We start from the raw sequence: 20,995 nt of genomic DNA, 5'->3' as shown, positions 1-20,995 counted from the left end.
CTCGATCATTCTTCACGCTGAGCTAGCGCTTTGCTTAGAATGACTGCGTTTTGTCTTCCTGGGCCGTAAGGTCTTGATCTGTTGACTTGGGCTTGACTTCCTCTTATGGACCTTTAGGCTTTTTATCTTAATATCTTATAAATCAAATTAACTCAACATTGAACAAACATATTAGTGTAAATAAATCAAAGCATTTAAATTTAATGTGTTAGAATATTTTTATCAATTACATAAATAATTTTGTCAAATCAAAATCATGTGGAAAGGTGTTTCAACAAACTCCCCCATTTTGATGTTGGCAAAAATATTCAGTAAGGAACTCAGTGTTGAGCTCCCCCATGATAGTTGACCTTGTTTTTCAGGATACTCCCCCGTAAGGGTTGAGCTACTGACTTAGTTTTACTTTAAACATTTCAAGGTTTAATCAAGTAAGTCTAATATCAGTTTTCAGAAATAGGTCAACTCATGGAACATATTCTATTTAACTCAGTTAAGTTATGCGGAAGATTTAGATATCAGAGTACGCTGAGTATATCTTTGTTCAATGAGTTTTAGTTAAGAAGACATATAAAAGAGGTCAACTTATAGATCAACATAACAGACAATCATGAAGCAAAGTAAGCACATAACACAGTTGATTTATGAAGATACGTTAAATATTCAACACAAAACATAAGTAAGCATCACATAAGATTAGTCAGTTTTGAAAAAGGTAGATGCATGCATAGTTTTGTATTAATGGTCAGCGCAACAAAATACATAAGGAAAAGAACACAAGTTTTAAGCAACTAAATCTGGCTATTCTGGTCAATCTATTTTTTCTTGTAGTTGAGTTGGGCAGAATGCTCTTTGGCTTTTCCTTTTTGTTTCTGCTGACTTCCAGATGCTTCTCCTGTTTGCTGAGTTCTTTGAGCTTGTTCTTTCTCCCCCGTTTTGCCAGCATCAGGTGGAGGAGGAATGAAGGTGTCTTCGATAGCAGCACGAGTTAATCTTGCAGAATATGCCTTAAGGTTCTTAGTGCTTTCATTGAGACCGTCAAAGACGGGAATACCATCATCCAGAACAGAACTGGGAACCTTGATAGCCGAGGCACTGAGCATACTCAGGATGTATTCTTGAGACTTCCCAACCCAGTGGATAGTGTTAGTCAGCATGGCATAAGCTTGGTGAAACATCTTTAGCAAAGCCGAATCATAATACTGACGTTGAACATTCGAGTGGCGCACATGGTTGAAAGTGACTCGAGAGTACTTCAGAATTTCATTCGTCTTGAGTTGGTCAGTTTCCATCTCTTCCTTACTCAAGTTGAGTTGACGGACAGCCTCACTAATTTGCTCAATGGAACATTGGGAGGAGGAAGAGAGTTGCTCATTGGTTCTGGCTTGCTCAGAGTGAAGCTGGTTGAAAAGTTGTTGAACTTCAGCAGAAGTTGCATACATAGAGTTCGCAGCTGACAGGTTTTGAAGTTGACCCTGAAGAGAGTTCATGTGATTGACCATTGCCAGCTGGAGTTCGGCCAGCTTTGTTATTGATTCCTGCTTGGGCTGTTGAGACTGGAGTGAAGTCATGACACTCAGAAGATCTTTAAGACCTTTAATTTATGTGAGAAGCTGAGTGACAGACGAAAGTTGACTTGGCTCAACAGGAACTGACCCAGCGGCATCGGCATTGGTTTGATGGAGGTCCTGGAGTAGAGCTTGAGCTGAGTCAATGATTCTTCGACCAGACTTAGTATCATTCAGATAAGCATAGGATCCATCATTGTTTGACCCAGTTGCCGGAATATGAGTTGAACCGGATGGAGGAGGTGTTTGGTTCAGTTCATTATTTAAAGTGCCAGCATTATCAACGGCTGGACTTGAGTTTAGATTTCCAGCAAGAGCTGACTGGTTGATATTCTGCACTTGTGGTTGTGGAAGAGAACGATCGGCAGAATTATCTACTTGCTCAGAGTTAGGCTGAAGCTGTCTGGTTTGAGGAGGTTGAGGTGTTTCAGCATTGACCTGAGCAGATATTTCCTTAGCTAGCTCAACATATTGAGGAGCAGGAACTTCGAGCACTTGCTCGGTATCACCTTGGCTTAGAGGAGCAATTGAGTCGGCATGTTCCTTAGGCTGAGAAACAGAGGCTTGCTTTTCCTGTTGCTCTGGTGGAGACTCAGTGGGATTTGAGAAGAACTTAAACTGCATATCTAAAAGGTCAGTGATCGGATCCCTCAGTGGTGAGTCACCCATAAGATCAATGACAGGGGATTTATGTGCCTTCTTCTTAAGTCTCCTTAATCTCTTAGTCTTTTGAGGAGAGGGGTCAGCAGGAATGGACTCAATTGAGTCAGTAGGTGAAGGTGCCCCTTGATCAGCATGATCATCAGCTTCTTCTTCAACAAGCTCAGTGTTGATTGGTTCATGTTGCTCAACATTTGCTGTCTCATGCTGCTCAACATCTACTGTCTCCTCAGTATCAAACTGACCACCCAGTTCTTCTTCATGTTGGTCAGTGGGGTTCTCCTCAAGAACAATGCCCTGACTTCTCACAAAGTGAGATTCTTCAGAGATAACGACTCCAAGTGGGGGTACGTCGATGGGACTTAACCTAGAAGAGACCTTCTTCTTCTTTCTAAGTGGTTGCTCATCAGGAGTGTCCTCTGTTTCTTCTTCTTCCTCAGGCTCAGCTTGCCTTTTGAGGTTTTCTGCTGATTTAGACTCAGCCTTACCTTGCGTAACTTGAGGCTTTGTTCCTCTGGACACAAACCGAACCTTCTTCGGTGGAGAAACAGCATCTTTTGAAGAGGTCTGAACAGCTTTTCTCTTCCTGTCTTGTTTGTCAGCTTGAACTTGCTTTCCCTTCTTCCCTTTTCTGGTCTGCATCCCTTCGGTTTCCTGAACAGCGGCCCCTTTTCCTTTCTTGGGCATAATTGGTTGATCATAGAATAAACCAAATAATGCAGCTGCAGTAATTTCTGTACCCCAGGTGTGGATTTCCTCAACCAAGCTCACACGGTGATCCTTGAGGATTCTGGTAATAATGGAGCCTAACCTAAGGGTTCCAGTACTTCTTTGAAACCCACCGATTATAAAGACTGGCATGTTAATCGGCTTATAGGTTAGCATGTGTCAGATGAAGCACTACTCGAAGTTTGACGCTGAGTTGGTGGAGTTGACCTTTGGAAAGAGGAAATTGGTCAGTATGTAGTGGGCCATCTTTTGATGTTGACCCATGGAGGTACTCGAGATTTCCCCTACATGACCAGGAGGTTTAGAAAACTTAGCGGGATACTCAATTTTCTCTTGGTCACCTGATTTGCGAAGTATAGCTCCTTCGTTTTTCAGTTTTAGCAGTGAGGCAAGGTAAGAAGGGTTGATGAAGATATCTTTCCCTTTAACCTTGTTGACCATGTAGTCCCGGTCATCATCAGCGGCTCTGAGGTTAGTGTAGAACTCCTTCACTAACTCAGGATAGGTGGCTTCTCGAGTCGAGAACAGCTCGGTCCAGCCGTTCTTTGAGATCCACTCATAGAAGGGTTGCTCAGCTTCCACAAATCCCTTCGAAAACCAGCGAGAGTGGTCAACCTTATACCCCCTCACACTCTCGTAAACCAGAGAGTAGGTACGTTCCACTGGTTTCTTTGCCTTATCCTGCTTCTGTTTTCCTTTTGAAGAGGTAGCTTGGTCAGCCTTGGTTTTCTTGCTCGGTGTAGTGACCTTAGAGTGGTCACGCTGACTAGTTTCTTGAGACTTGGTAGGAGTCTCGCTATATTCCTGCTGAGCAGGAGATGTTGGGTTTTCATCGGAGTGGTTGTCGTTGTAACAGCCTCCGGAGAGATTCTGAGAATCCGACATGATTTTCAGAGAAATTTGAGAAGTTTGGGAATTTTAGAGAGAATAGGATTTGAATACCAGAAATTTCTAAGCGTAAAGAGGTAAGAGTGGGAATTCGTCCACTATTTATAGAGGTGTCGAGTTGATATGAAGCGTTGAGGTGGCCGTTTGACCTCGAGATACTCAATCGACAAAGATTCTGGCATTTATGACACATTCGGCGCATGTATTTTCTAATTATTGCGCTTACATCATCCTAGGTGGCTATTTAATTTGCGTATTTCGCATTAAATTTTACAACGGATCTTTACTCAGTGTTAAGTATCCTAAACGTTTAATGTTCTGAGTAGTCAGTTCAACGCAAAGGAATTATTCGTGTGCTTAGTAACTTAGCTTGAGATAACCACTCAGCGTGTATATCTACTCAGCATGTAATGGACATTGATTTAGCATAAATCACTCAGTATGGTAGTCAACTCAGCATGCATATATCACATATTATACTTGGAATTTATTGAAGAGGATTAAACATACCAATGGCTTATCTAAGTATGTTGAATTGCTCACGAGCTAGTGGCTTTGTGAAGATATCAGCAAGCTGCTCATCCGTTGGGACATAGGTCAGCTTGATCTCTCCCTTGAGTACATGATCTCTGATGAAGTGATGTCTTATACTGACGTGCTTCATCCTGCTGTGCTGGATTGGGTTCTTTGATAGGTCAATGACACTCTTGTTGTCACATTTGACTTCAATTGTCTTAGTCTGAACGCCATAATCTTCTAGCTGTTGCTTAATCCAGAGGACTTGAGCAACACAGCTTCCAGCAGCAATGTACTCAGCTTCAGTGGTTGACAGGGCTACTGACGCCTGCTTCTTACTGAACCAGGACACAAGACAGCTTCCAAGGAAATGACATCCTCCTGAGGTGCTTTTTCGTTCAAGTTTGTCTCGTCCGTAGTCAGCGTCAGTGTATCCAATGAGTGTGAAATCATGAGTATTGGGATACCATAAACCTGCATTCACTGAGCCTTGCAAATATCTAAGGATTCTTTTTACAACTATGTAATGAGATTCCTTAGGGTTAGATTGATATCTAGCACAATAACATACTGAGAACTGAATGTTCGGCCTACTAGCAGTTAAGTAGAGTAGAGAGCCAATCATACCTCGGTACAATTTGCTGTCTACTGACTTACCATTTTCGTCAGTGCAAAGGACAGTGTCAGTGCCCATAGGGGTAGATATTGACTTGCAGTTCTCAAGTTCATACTTCTTCAATATCTCCTTAGCATACTTAGTTTGACTGATGAAGATGCCATTTTTCCCTTGTTTGATTTGAAGTCCAAGGAAGAAGTTGAGTTCTCCCATCATTGACATTTCAAACTCAGTCTGCATCTGCTTACTGAATTCTTTGCACATGGACTCATTAGTGGCACCAAAAATAATGTCATCAACATATATCTGAGCCAGTAGGGTATCTTTACCCTTCCTCTTAATGAATAAGGTTGTATCAGATTTACCTCTGACATAATTTCTAGTCAGCAGGAAACTGGCCAGCCTCTCATACCAAGCACGTGGTGCTTGCTTGAGACCATACAGAGCCTTTTTGAGTTTATAAACGTGGTTTGGGAACTTAGGATCCTCAAACCCTGGAGGCTGATTAACATAGACTTCCTTGTTTATAACTCCATTAAGGAATGCACTCTTAACATCCATTTGAAATAATTTAAAGTTCATATAACTTGCATATGCACATAAAATTCTTATAGCCTCTAGCCTTGCCACTGGGGCGAAGGTCTCACCGTAGTCAATACCTTCTTGCTGACTGTAGCCTTGAGCTACAAGTCTTGCTTTGTTCCTGACAACGTTCCCTTGTTCATCCAGCTTGTTGCGGAAGACCCATCTTGTTCCTATGGTCTTCTGGCTTCTTGGTTTTGGCACTAAGTCCCATACTTCATTTCTTCTGAACTGATCAAGTTCTTCTTGCATTGCATTCATCCAGAACTCATTGTACTCAGCTTCAGCGAAGTTCTTTGGTTCCTGAACTGAGACGAATGCTACGTTGCTGAGGTATCTCCTGAGTTGATTTCTTGTCATCACCGTGTTTTTAGCAGCATCAAGAATGACACTCTCTGAGTGTCCTCTTGGTATTTTGATCTCTTTTGGTAGAGTGATGTCTTGAGCTGGTTGTGTTTCAACAATCTCTGCAGGTGTAGATTGGTCAGTGAAAACAATTTGAGTTTCGCTTTTACCTTTGGTCAGCCCTTGAGGCAGTGACTCAGCGGCTGTTTCTTGGTCAGCGGGTGATGAGTATGGATCATCCTCAGTCAGCTGCTTGTCTTTTCCTGCAGGGTTAGTTTCATCGAACTCAACGTGTACTGACTCTTCTAAGACCTGAGTTCGTTTATTGAAAACTCTGTATGCTTTGCTGTTTGTTGAGTAGCCTAAAAAGATAGCTTCATCAGCTTTTGAATCAAACTTAGCTAGGCTTCTTTAGTATTTAGAATAAAATATTTACAGCCGAAGGCACGAAAGTATCCAATGTTGGGCTTTCGTCCTTTCCAAAGTTCGTAGGAGGTCTTCTTTAATATGGGTCTAACTAGAGCCCTATTAAGTATGTAGCAAGCTGTGTTGACAGCTTCTCCCCAAAAGTACTTTGGAAGCCTATGCTCACTCAGCATTGTCCTGGCTATGTCAACCAAGGTTCTGTTTTTCCTTTCAACAACCCCATTCTGTTGAGGCGTTCTAGGAGTAGAGAAATTATGGTCAATGCCGTTGGCTTCACAGAATTCAACAAACTGTTGGTTTTTTAATTCTCCACCATTATCACTTCTGATGTGAGCCAACTTTAGGTCTTTATCATTTTCAAGTTTTCTTACTAATGTTGAAAACGTCTCAAAGGTTTCATCCTTGCTACTCAGCAAGATGATCCAAGTGTACCGAGAAAAGTCATCTACAATGACCAAGGAAAATCTCCTACCACCCAAGCTCAGCGGCTGGACTGGTCCGAAGATATCCAAGTGTAGCAACTCGAGTGGACGCTTGGTTGAGACAATGTTTTTACTTTGAAAAGATGTTTTAGTTTGTTTTCCAGCCTGACAAGCATAGCACAATTGATCCTTTTTGAATTTAAGTTCTGGCAGTCCCTCAACTAGTTGATTTCTTGCTAATTTGGCCAGGAGGTCCATGCTTACATGACCAAGTCTCATGTGCCATAGCCAGGAATTTTCTTCCTTTGACACTAAGCATACATATTTTGAAAATTTCTTTTCCAAATTCAGCATAAAGACATTATCAATATGAAGGGCAGTTAAAATCAATTCATTTGTTTTTCCCTCGAGTATTTTACATCCAGTGTCATCAAATATAACTTTTCTCCCATTATCACATAGCTGAGCTACGCTGAGTAAGTTATATTTGAGTCCGCTGACTAGGGAGACTGACTCAATAGTAGGATTACCTCCAACGATTCCTGACCCTACTATCTTACCCTTTTTGTTGTCTCCGAAACTTACGCTTCCACCTCGTTTACGCACAAGTGTGATGAACTGAGTTTCATCACCAGTCATATGCCTCGAGCATGCGCTGTCAATGTACCACATTTTTGACTTCTCAGCACACCTCAGGCTTACCTGCAATATAACTAGTTATCTTTAGGTACCTAAGTCTTTTTGGGTCCTTGTTTGTTAGGCTCTTCAGGTAAAGCATCATATTTAATCTTATGACGACACACTTGGACAGTGTGTCCATTTTTCCCATAGAAGTCACAGCTGACCTTCCGTTTGGGATATCTCACTGACTGGTCAGCACCCTAGTGCTGAGCATGCCAGCACACCTTTGTGGTGTGTCCCTTCTTCCCACAGAAGTCACACTGGACATTCCGCTGAGGATTCCATCTCTGCTGACTAGTACTTCGATACTGAGTGTTCAGAGGAATGTTTCTTTTATTTGGAACCTTGAGTTGATTCTGAATAGATGTGACATCCTTTCTCAGTTTCTTAGAATCTGATTGGACCTCAGAAACAAAGTTTTGCATAATTTCTATGTTGTTATGCAAAGTTGAGTTGTCTTGGAGAAGATATCGAAGGTCACTGAGTTTGACCTCCTCAATCTCGTCACATCGCCTGCTGAGTGCTCTAACCTTCTTGTTACACTTTTTGATAAGTGTGTAGAGGTCACTCAGGGCATTTATCATTTCATTTCTGAGCAGGGGTAGTGATATTACCTCAGTTGAGTGTGCCTCATTGTCAGATGCAACGGAGGGGCCAGCATGCTCAGAAACACAAGGCTCAGCAAGCTCATCTGCCATGAAGCATATCTTTGCTGACTCAGTGGCATCGTCTCCCGATGATGATGACTCATCACTATCACTCCAGGTTGCCACCATTGCCTTCTTGTTGTTCTTCTTTTCCTTTCTCAAGGTAGGACAGCTTGATTTGATATGGCCAGTTTGATGACATTCAAAGCATGTGATTGGCTTTGAGCTGTCCTTCTTGTACTTGCTGTCGCTGGACTCAGCTTTGTACTTGTCAAACTTCTTGTAAGGCTTCTTGGAATATTTATCATTCTTTCTGAATAGCCTTTTCATTTTTCTAGTGAACATGGCCATCTCTTCATCGTCTGTTGAGCTCCCATCAGTGGAGTCAGCTTTCATGACAAGAGACTTTTGCTTCTTGTCCTCAGACTTCTCCTTCACCTCAAAATTCTTCATTGAGATCTCATGGGTCAGCAGAGATCCAATGAGTTCATCATACTTGTAGGTGGTCAAGTCTTGAGCTTCCTCAACATCGGTTTTCTTGGCTTGCCAGCTTTTGGGAAGGCTCCTTAGTATCTTTTTGACTTGCTCTTCCTCAGTAAAGATCTTGCCAAGTCTTTTGAGCTCGTTGATTATGTTTGTGAATCTTGAGTTCATTTCAGAGATTCCTTCATCATCATTCATTTCAAACAGCTCGTACAGCCTCATGTGCTGGTTCACCTTAGACTCCTTAACTTTGTTGGTTCCTTCGTAGGTGACTTCCAGTTTCTTCCAGATCTCCTGCGCTGACTCACAACCTGAAATTTTGTTGTACTCTGCAGCATCTAACGCACAGTGAAGCATGTTTATAACCGAAGCATGATTTTGTAGCTTCTTGAGATCATCTTCTGTCCACTTAGTCTCAGCTTTAACAACCGTTTGGCCGTCAATAGTTTCAACAGGAACAAATGGGCCTTGGACTATAGAAAGCCATGCACTCATATTTGTTGCCTGAATGAAATTTTTCATTCTGTTCTTCCAAAAGGTATAGTTAGACCCGAAGAACAGAGGAGGCCGAGTAATGGACAGTCCCTCAGGAAGAATCTGAGTTGTCTGATTTCCTGGGAGGAAACGAGTGTTGTTCTCAGCCATTGTGGGGATCAGCTCAAGATAGTTATATCTTGCTCAGTGAGCTTTTAAGCTCTGATACCACTTGTTGGTCCCGTATAACGTGACAAGGTTAGTTCCAAGGGGGGGATATGAACTATTTTAAAATTTTGTCCGTTAAGGCTGACTTCTTTTCTTTTAGAAAAGGTTTACACATCGGCGCTAAGTAGATTTAAGACAGAAGCTTTGGTGACTAAGTCTGCTTCTTTCCTTGAGTCAGGAGATAGCACTTAAGTCTATTCCTGAGCTCAGCTTCTTAGTGCACTCAACTCAGTGTCTATTCGTTACTTAGTCAGTTTTATAGCAAGCAATATATAAAGGAGTTTAAAGGTTAGAAATATGTTACTCAGCAGACATATCCTGGTTCGGCCTCTCCGCCTACGTCTAGTCCCCGGAACTCGTTCCGAGCTTTTTGAATCCTCTACTGAGCTCTTTAAAGGTAGAGCACGAAACCTTTTATAACAGAAGCTGAGTATACAAGAGTACCTTCCTCTATTCCTCTACTCACTCCTATAACTACCGTTGAGTACTATAACCGAGTACTCAGCCTCTCTTTTCTATTCTTCTAGAAATGATAAGTGTTTGTCCTAAACAACAATTGCTAAGACACTTTAGATGAATGAATTCACTCTAGACTTTTACACAAAGATTGGAATTGGTGTAAGGTTTGCTTTGCTTTTCTCACAGAACTTCAAGTATGAATTTGGTCAGCGTTTCGACTTGATTGAAGATCTGCATCGAATGAAGCATTTGAGAGGCCTATTTATAGTGACACTTCAAGCACCGGTAATTTCGAATTTCGAAATAACCGTTGGAGGCTAACGGCTTCCTGTCGCTATCATCTGGACGTGCTCAGTGTCGTTGGCCAATGAGATTCTTGTATCTTCTGTCTACGCCAGTGCTCAGCAGCTTTTCGTCAGATGAACAGAATGTTTCGACATTTATAGTAAAGTCTTCCAGACAGCTTACTGCGTCCTCTAAGCTTTACCCAAAGTAGAAATACTTTGTCTCTACTTTTGTTCTGTTCTGCCGCTGACTTGTACTTCTTGTCGTTTCACTCAGCAGCTTCATTTTGAAGCAATTGATAGAAGGTTTCTCGATCCTTCTTCACGCTGAGCTAGCGTTTTGCTTAGAACGACTGCGTTTTGTCTTCCTGGGCCGTAAGGTCTTGATCTGTTGACTTGGGCTTGACTTTCTCTTATGGGCCTTTAGGCTTTTTATCTTAATGTCTTATAAATCAAATTAACTCAACATTGAACAAACACATTAGTATAAATAAATCAAAGCATTTAAATTTAATGTGTTAGAATATTTTTATCAATTACATAAATAATTTTGTCAAATCAAAATCATGTGGAAAGGTGTTTCAACACTTCATTCTTATAGATTAATGTTCAATTTGTTTTATTTTTAGATGGATGATTTATTAAATTTATACTTTGTTAAATTTGGAATATTTTTTTGTTTTATTGTTTGATTCTTAACGGGAAAGGGTACCCGCGGGTACCTGCGAATTAAATAGGATAGGATACCAAAAGTACACCCGTTAGGGTAATGGGACGGGTACGGGTAATTAAAAAATAAGTTGAGATTGACACTACCCGCGGGTATCCTACTCGTTGCCATCCATAGAGATAGAGTACTAAGCAATTGAGAATGATTGGAATGAGTGTATGCATGTACCATGATTATAGCATTTAAGTCGTATTTATAAGATATTCAGAGATAGTATTCCAGTGCTTGAGATAAGACAGAGAAATGATCAGCGTGAGGCCGTTGATAGGCGATCCTACTCCGATGCTTAAGTTAGTAGAGTAGGATATATGGTACTAAGCAATTGAGAATAATCACAATGAGTATGTGTATGTACCTTGATTATATTGTTTTCAGTCGTGTTTATAGGATATCCAGGGGTAGATCTGTCAGATGTCATTATGCTTAGATTCCTCAATTCCTCGAAAGATAGTTGGACATAGTTTAGGTAATTTGTGTTATATTTGATTTGAGTTTCCTTAATCCTAAGTGGATTTGGTGAGTCTTAATCTGAGTTGGATCCAAATATCTTCCCATTGGTCTATGTGTCTGAGAAAGACAATGTTCATGTTTAGTCTAATATGACGGATTCTATTGTTTCTTATATCCTTGTTAGTCTAGGATGAGGAAACGTGTATACCAGTAATTCTCAGATCAGTTATTGGATCAGGGAAATGACGATTTTGCATTGCATTTCTAAGAATGAATGATTAATTTGGCTTTTTAAGTTGGTTAGTAGGATTATTTTAGTCTAATATTAAGTTTGGGTATCATTTTGGTCTTTTAACTTGATATACAAGATTGAATCAGTTAAAAACGACAAGTGTCAATATATGATTGATAGTTATTTGACACATCATCTCTTCATATTGATACATACCATAGTAATCTAATTTTAAATGTCTGGCTAAATTAATATTCAAACTTAGTGGTATTTTAAACTAATCTAATTTTAAATGTCAAGCTAAATGGCTAAATTAATATTCAAATTTAATCTTAGACGCTTCTTAACCAACTTTAAAGAGCAAATTAATCTTTAATTCAGATTTCTAAACAAAGAAAATAAGTCAGATGGAGAAAAAGCATTCATGCTTTTCAATAATTTAAAATAATTCTTTTAAAAAGGTAACTTGGAAGAATAAAAGAAGAATCTACTCCTATTGAGAGTTCTACTCCTATTGAGAGTTCTTCACCGGAGCGGCTGTGGTTCTAGGGTTCCGACAACGGCACCGTATCTGTGCTGATCCATTCACTACCGCTGTTAGACGTGGCTTCTCCTTGAGTGCGCTGCTCGACTAAGTCTCTCCCTAGTACTTGATGCTCGTAAAGTATATAGCAGTTAATAGGACAAGTGTATCCTATCGCAACAAGTAATAAAGTGCTAAGCACGAGATCGAACCACAAGGACTATTCATTATAACTAGCAAATCTACCTAGAATGATCTAATTGTTTAGAGGGTTGGATAAATGTTGGGTTTTTGAATAACTAACTAATTGAATTAAAAGCAATAAACATAACAAAATAAAGTGAACAATTGATAGGGTAGAAGGTGAATTCATGGATGACACAACCTAGGTTGAGGAATCCTTTGATTAAATCCTATGTATGGGTTTAGGGAGTTCAGATTTGTGTTTTACCAATGATTGAAGGTAATTGCCCTAAGTGAAAGACTAATATGATCAGTATTGTCCTTCCTATTCACATGCATTCGGGTGACGGCTTGATTAGGCATATACCCTAGGTCATGCAAAGTATTAGGTTTATTGACAATTAAGGCTAAAGCCGTAGCCCAGCCACAAAGCCTCATTCCTAGTGGTCTCTAGCGAAGTCAGATTTACACAAGTTCGGTATAGACGATTCCGTGGTCAGGTTCTTATCTATCTATAATCCTATTTAATGTCAGGGTAACAGGCATTAGGCACATTATATACATAAACAGGCTAGTTGATCATTATCAATGTTCATTCTAGCATAAATCCTGTTCCTAACAATATCTAGGCATTAAGCATGCATAAACTGATCAATCAAATGTCCTTCCTATTCACATGCATTCGGGTGACGGCTTGATTAGGCATATACCCTAGGTCATGCAAAGCATTAGGTTTATTGACAATTAAGGCTAAAGCCGTAACCCAGCCACAAAGCCTCATTCCTAGTGGTCTCTAGCGAAGTCAGATTTACACAAGTTCGGTATAGACGATTCCGTGGTCAGGTTCTCATCTATCTATAATCCTATTTAATGTCAGGGTAACAGGCATTAGGCACATTATATACATAAACAGGCTAGTTGATCATTATCAATGTTCATTCTAGCATAAATCCTGTTCCTAACAATATCTAGGCATTAAGCATGCATAAACTGATCAATCAAAGGTCCTAGATCCCTAATCATACATATTCTTACAATCAATTTTATCCCCATCCCAAATTGGATGGAGATCAGTTCATAGACAAACTAATCACAATAGGAGGAAATCAAGAATAACGGAAAACATCCACAATAAATATAAAAGGAAAAGATAAGAGAGAGAGATAGAAATTTGAAACCCGCTTTGTCTGATTCGATTATAAAAATAGAAGATGAAGAGCTTCTCCCATCAATCGTTCTTGAAAGAAAAGACAAAACAGAAAATAAACCTAACCTAGAAAGCAGGAAATCTAATCTAAAACCTAAAAATCTACATAATGGAGGAGAGAAAGCCCTAGCGGCTCTCTGATTTATTCAATGGCTAATCCCCCCTGAAAGATTAGGATTAGCTCCCTATTTATAGAGTTAGGAAGGAAACCCTAATGCCTCAGGGGTAAAAATGGTATTTACAAAGTGCTAAATGGGCTTTTAGGGCCCTGATCCGCGAATTTCAGCAAAGGGGAAGGCGCTGGTGCGCCTTTCCCCGCCTCGTCTCGTCGAGACAAGGAGTGTCTCGACGAGACGAGGGCCTGTCTCAACGAGATAGGTATTGTCTCGGCGAGATAGGTCCTAAATGGGGCGATTTTACTCCGGCTTTTATCTGTTTAGGTCCCTGGGCTTCCGAAAAGTGCTCTAATGGTCCCTAATGAATCCCAAAAGTGCTCTGACGGTCCCTGAATGATCCGAAAATGCTCTAATAGGCTTGGGTCTGGTTCGGAAATGCACGAAAGGTCCCTGAAAATCCATGAAAACACCAAAAACACCATAAATAAAGGAAATTACTAATTTTAACTAAAAAGTAATAAAATGATACTGAAATTAAATAGAAACAAAGGGAAAACAAACTAAATTAATCCTAAAAACCCTATATAAATGGGAGCTATCAGTACGCCTTGTGATCCCCCCTGTGTTTACTGATTCGTAATTCCCTTTCGGTGCCAAGCGATTATGGAAGATCAGCTCCGCCAACTTTCGATTGTGGATGATGGCTTCGAATTCGGAGCGGAAGAGAGTGAAGCGATGGGCGATGAGTTCAAGCTGTGTGTGGTTGGCTCTCTTATGACAGACCGGAACTTTAATTTTGAGGTGTTCAAGCACAGGATGGCTAGCCTCTGGAGACCAGGAAAAGGATTGGCTATTTCAGAGCTTGAGGGGGAGCTCATATTGTTTCGATTCTTTCATCCCCACGACCTAAAATGGGTGATGGAGAACAGCCCGTGGACATTCGACAACAACCTACTGATCCTTTACGAGTTGAAGGAAGAGGAAACCCCAACAGATGCAAGGCTAATGCATTCTAATTTCTGGGTGCAGGTTCATGGTCTCACACCAAGACTGTTCTCGGAAGTGGTTGCCCAAGCTTTGGGTAACTTTGTGGGAACATACGTGGGGTATGACCCTAAGAATAAGTGGACACACGACCAAAGCTATCTCAGGATGAGAGTATGTATTGACATCAGTAAGCCTCTACAGAGAGAGAAGAAGGTCCGAAGAGCAGGAGAAGAGTGGCTAACTGCTAAGTTCAGATTTGAGAAATTGCCAACATTCTGTTTCATCTGTGGGCTTATAGGCCACCTAGACAGACACTGTGATATATTTTTTCAGAATAAGGAGGAGGACATCGTTAGAGGATGGGAGGTTTCCCTTAGAGCTCCAGTAAGACGCACGAATTTGCTTGGGGGGGAGAGATGGCTTAAGGAGGCTAGCTCTGATGCAGTCGGGGGGTCGTCTAAAAAGCCCGGGCATAGAACAGATAAGGAGAATACGCAGCAAACAACACAAACACAGAGACACAGCCTTCAGCACTTGGCCAGGAATTTTGGCACCAGCATCTTTGAAAGCAGCCCGTCTGCGAAGTGGGGAGGGAAAGAGCCTTAACCAGAGGTCAGGTTAGAAGTGTCAGATGAGAGGAAGAGACGAAGAGGAGATGATATACCAGCGGCTGGGCCAGTCAATAATATGATTAAAGAGGTAAATGTGCAGTCAATGGATGTGGATCTGATCACAGTCTTAAGCCAGGGTCATAAAATAGGGAGTTCAGCAGAGAAACTGCAGGCAAATATTAAGGTGCAGGGGGAAACACAGATACTACCAGAGAAAACGGCGGACGGGAACGTCTGCCCAAAGATATGAAGATCATTAGCTGGAACTGCCAAGGCCTGGGCAACGCCAAGGCAGTTCCTATTCTGCGTGAGCTTGTTAGAGTTCACAGGCCTGACGTTATCTTCTTGTTTGAGACGCTAGTTCAACAATCGCGCATTGACTTCTTGAAAAACAGAATTGGCTTTGAAAGTTGTTTTGTAGTGGATTGTGTGGGCCGTAGTGGAGGTGTGTGTGTGTTTTGGAAGAAAGCCAGTGACTGCAGCTTGCTCTCCTTTTCTATTAATCACATTGATTTGATAGTTCAGGATAACAAGGTAGGGAATTGGCGGTTAACAGGTTTTTACGGGTGTCCGGAGAGAGCTAGACGAAGGGATTCTTGGAATATTCTAAGGACCCTTGCTGCCGCCTCTCAGCTCCCGTGTGCTATTATGGGGGACTTTAATGATCTGTTGTATCATAATGACAAGAAAGGCTTAGTAGACCATCCAGAGTGGTGCTTTAAGGGCTTTCGAGACACTACTATTGAGTGTGGATTGCAGGATTTACCACTCTCAGGTTATCCGTACACATGGATTAGACATAGAGGGAAAGCTAATGAGGTCCAAGAAAAACTTGATCGTTGTTTATGTACTGATAGTTGGCTCATGCTCTTCCCGTCTTCTACTAGCCGTAACTCCTTTTCCCCCTCCTCTGATCATTCGCCGATAATGCTAATTACCGAGCAAAAGATGACTAAAGCGGCGCGACAATTCCGATTTGAACAGAAATGGCTGCGTGAAGATGATGTCGGACAGGTAGTGGATTCGGCTTGGGCTAAAAGCGGATCAGCGGCAATTGGAGAGAAGCTCTTGCTGCTGGCTGACAAATTGAAAAACTGGGGAAGAGGGAAAATGTTGGAAGGGCGAAATACAATTACTGAACTTCAGAATAGGCTCGAACGTTTAAGAGGATTGACGGGCCCTAGAGAAGCCGCGATGTTTGAAACAACCAGGGTTGAACTTGTTCGAGTTCTCCTCCAGGAAGAGGACCATTGGAGGCAGCGGTCCGAAGTTCTTTGGCTCCAGGACGGGGACAGAAATACCAGATGATATCACTCCTTTGCTAATGGTAGAAGAAAACAGAACATGTTAAGCAGATTGCAGAATAGAGAAGGCGATTGGGTTCATGAGACGGCAGGTATAGGAGAAATTGCTAAAGAGTATTTTGAAAACCTTTTCTCTGAAAGTAACAGTGATTGGGGACCCGTGGTGGATTGCTTACAGAGAAAAGTCACGGAAAGGGAGAACAGACGCCTGCTGCAACCTTTCACTAAGGAGGAATTCCGAGCTGCTCTGTTCGACATGCACCCTGAAAAGGCTCCTGGCCCTGACGGATTTAATCCAGGATTTTATCAGCACTTCTGGGAACTAATTGGGGATGATATCTTTGTTGCAGGGTCTAACTAGCTTGAACAAGGTATGCTTCCTGAAGGGCTTAACGATACTGTTATTACCTTAATTCCTAAATGTGATAATCCTGCCAATATGACTGAATTGAGGCCGATATCTCTCTGCAACGTTCTGTATAAGATCATAGCGAAAGTTTTAGCCAACAGGTTAAAAACTATTCTTCCTTCTTCTATTTCTGAATCACAATCAGCTTTTATTAAAGGACGGGCTATCCATGATAATGTTCTGATTGCATTTGAGTTGATTCACAGTATTAATAGTAACAGGCAGCGGAAAGGAGGGGATGGGTTAATCTGATTATGATGTGTGTCACCTCAGTGCAGTACTGAGTCAGAGTTAACGATAGACAAGTAGGCCCTATCATTCCGAAGCGCGGGTTAAGGCAAGGGGACCCCCTATCCCCGTATCTTTTCCTTATCTACGTAGAGGGGTTGACGGCGCTGATGGCAAAGGCTGAAGTTTCGGGTCGAATTCATGGGTGTAGAGCTACAAAGAGGGCACCTCCTGTTTCCCACCTTCTGTTTGCTGATGATGCATTCCTCTTCTGTCAGGCTAACATTGAGGAAGCGAGGAATCTGAAAGAGCTTCTCCACACCTATGAAAAAGCCTCGGGGTAGGCTATCAATTTTCTAAAGTCAGGCAGTATGTTCAGCCGAAACGTAGCTCCAGAGTTGGCCCATGGATTATCATCAATTTTGGGAGTCACCAACCCGTTAAATACCGGCAGATATCTGGGGTTACCCTCGTTGATTGGGAGAAGCAAGAAGGCCATATTTGCACACTTTAAAGATAGATTGTGGAGCCGGTTGTAAAAATGGAGGGGAAAAGGTATTTCGAAGGCTGGGAAGGCAACGTTGATCCGGGCTGCGGGTCAGGCCATACCCATCTACTTTATGAGTGTCTTTCTACTCCCAGTTTCCACTACAGATGAGCTGCAGAAGATGCTCAACTCGTTCTGGTGGGGTAATAAGAAGTCTGGAGAAAGGGGTATCAATTGGATGTCTTGGGATCGGTTGTGTGCACCGAAGCTATTCGGGGGGCTCAGTTTCAGGAACTTTACGGCTTTCAACTTAGCAATGCTGGGAAAACAAGGGTGGCGCTTGTTCACCAATCCCTCTTCGCTGGTTAGTAAACTATTCAAAGCAAAATACTATCCCAAAGGGGATTTTCTGGGAGCCACATTAGGGCATTCACCCAGTTTTATTTGGCGAAGCATATGGAGTTGTAGACACCGGGGTCGGAGGACCAATGAAGAAAAATTATAAAAAGGGATCCAAATCAGTCGATTGAAATAAATGATGAGTCAATAAAAATAATAATGAAAAAAAACGTTGTTCGAAGGAACCGTGGAGACCGGTTTGATCGAATTCGGAAATCGAATCGAGATGTCGGGCGAATCGGTTCCGCGAGTGAAATCTTAAATCATCTCGCCGAGTTCAGGGTATTTCACACCCTTTTCTTACTAATTTTATTATTAATAAAATCTCGGGATGATAGAGGGTTTTATTTTGGTATTCGAGCAATCCAAAGAATATATATATATATGGTTTTGTAAAAGGATCAATTTTATAAAAGCTAATAAAATCGGTTTTGACGAAAATCAATCGTTATTGATTTTGGTTGTTTTTAGATGTATTTTATTTAGTTAAACTTATTTATTTTTTTTAGTATATATAAACGCGGCCCCGTCGGGGCCGGTATTTACGTCACGGGCCGTTGGACGGCCCGTGACGAGGGCTGGGCCGCCCAGGCCCAGGCCCAGCCCTCCCTGCACTTGGCATTCGGCCAAGTGCAGCAAATGCACTTGGCCGAATGCCAAGTGCATTCGTTAGCTTTTATTTAAAAAAAAATAAAAAAATAAAAAAATGAAATAACAAATAATAATGATAATGATAATAATAATAATCATAACAATAAAGCCATCTAGCTTACCTTTGGCTCCAAGTTGGCTTGGAGCCAAAAATAAATTATGTTTGGGGCTTTATATGCCTATAAATAGGATGGAGTCCCAAGGCATTAGGGAGAAAGAAAAAACCCGAACCCCTGGAGAAATTCGACGAGATCCGAATTCGCCTAAAAACCCCAAAAAACCGACTCAAAACACTATCAATCGACTTGATTTGGCATCTCCATTACCGATTGAGAGGTAATAATCCGAGGAACTAGACCCGTTTACTCTTTCATTTCATTCTTTATTACGTTTTTATTGTTTAGATCTACTCCTTTACTCATTTATTTGCACTTTTATTCCTTAAACTTCTCAAATTAATTTTCTTCTTTCATTCTACAAACACTTGAGTTTGGATCTAAAATAAAAACCTCGTTTTATGTCCCAATACGAACCGTGACCCCATTTAGGGGTAGTTCGGGACTAAAACGTTATAGATCTAGATTTAGAAAATGTTTTAATTAACGTTTTATAAAACATCGTTTTGGGAGTTTCCGTTATAGACTATGACCCGATTCGGGTAGTTCGGAGGCCAAAAATGATAGAATAGATTAGATCTAAAGCTTTTGAATAAATCTGGAAACTGTTAAGAGCTGTTTCTGTAATTTCACTTTTTCTGTCGGTAAAGGCGGTTTACCGACGGATTTTCCGTCGGTAAATCTGCTGGAATTCGGACAAAAATGCCTTTTTAACCCTTTTTTCTTAACTTTTTGATATTTGGTCCCTAATATATGTATATATAATTATGTAATTATTTTATTAAAATCATTTTGGGGTATATAACTAATAATTATCTATTATATATTTACTAATTTTGTGTTTGGGTATTATTTATATTAATCTAACTTTGTAAAAATATATATATGTATATATAGGTTTTCTTTAAGTCCATTTAAGCTATATCTAATTATTATTTTTGTGGATCATTTGCTTGGCCTATTTGGGATGATTTATAAATGCTTTTGGGTTATTAGATATTATTTTGGGTATTGATATTAGGATGTACTTTTAGGTGGGTTAATTTCCATATAGCTATTGTGTAAAAACTAATTTGGGGTTAAATGTTATTTTCTCATTCATGAACTTTATTCATTAATTTTACATGTTTTGAATTAGGGTTAATACACATATTTGCCCTCGTGTTTTCTCGGAAAAACACATATGCCCCTGTATCAAATAAACCCACTAAAATCTCCTTGTACTTGTCACAACCCTACAGATATACCCCACACTAACGGAATGATGATTTGGCACAAACGCCGTTCCACGTGGAACGCCACGTCATGCCACGTCAACTGCCAACAAATCAAAATGAATCCTACGTGGCAAAGTAAAAAGGGTTAATACACATATAGCTATTGTGTAAAAACTAATTTGGGGTTAAATGTTATTTTCTCATTCATGAACTTTATTCATTATTTTTACATGTTTTGAATTAGGATAAAAAGTATACTATACTTAGTGTTATTTTCCTTTTTATTAGCATATATCAATAACTATAGTACATATTATGTTTTTACCTTATTTTTAATCTATAGGTGTAATCACCATCTTTTACTAAAAATGTATATATATATATATATTCCTTTTTTATTCTTTAGACATTTATATGTATATTTTAAATGAGTTTTGTTTGGTAATTGTGATTTAATTTGTTGTGATTATGATAAGTAAAGGTTCAATTGAGTGAAAAATGGGAAATAAACCACAAAAAAGAGACTTCAATTTGATTATTTAAACTAAAGAGTTTTTTAGAGATTCTTAATGTAAATAAAAAGGTTTTTCGTCGTTTTAAATCGCTTTCTAAAAATATCACGTTTTAAAACCTTAATTCGTTCCAATGACGGATTAAGCGAACCTTGTAATTAAAATCGTTTTCATTGTAAGTAATGAAGTTTTGAATCGTTTTCCTAACTAAACAGTTTTATACAAAATGAATGAACTTGTATGCTTAATCACGTTTTTGGTTAAAACTTCTTGTTCAAACGTTTTCAAACGCTCGAGTCGTTCCAACGGCGATTCGAGTCGATGTCATGTAAATTAACGGGGTTTTGAAACGTACCTAAATCGTTCCAACGGCGATTAAGGTACGAACCATGTAAATAAACTCGTTTTTCGGGGAGTGAGATTAGCTTAGAGTTAGTGTATAGTATAAAGCATAAAATCACACTGTGAATAAATCAATTCTCTCTTCTCCCCCTCTCTCTCCTGTATACTTTAAATTTATGCAAAATGGGTGATTCTTTACTAAAATGGTTTTCAATAACATGCTCAAAACGGTTTTCAAAGCGAGAAAGAAAAGGTTTCAAATGAATTTTAAACTTAAAGAAATATG

The sequence above is a fragment of the Euphorbia lathyris genome, chromosome 10, assembly GCF_963576675.1.
Source record: "Euphorbia lathyris chromosome 10, ddEupLath1.1, whole genome shotgun sequence".
Lineage (NCBI taxonomy): Eukaryota > Viridiplantae > Streptophyta > Magnoliopsida > Malpighiales > Euphorbiaceae > Euphorbia > Euphorbia lathyris.
This window is presented reverse-complemented; position numbering follows the sequence as displayed.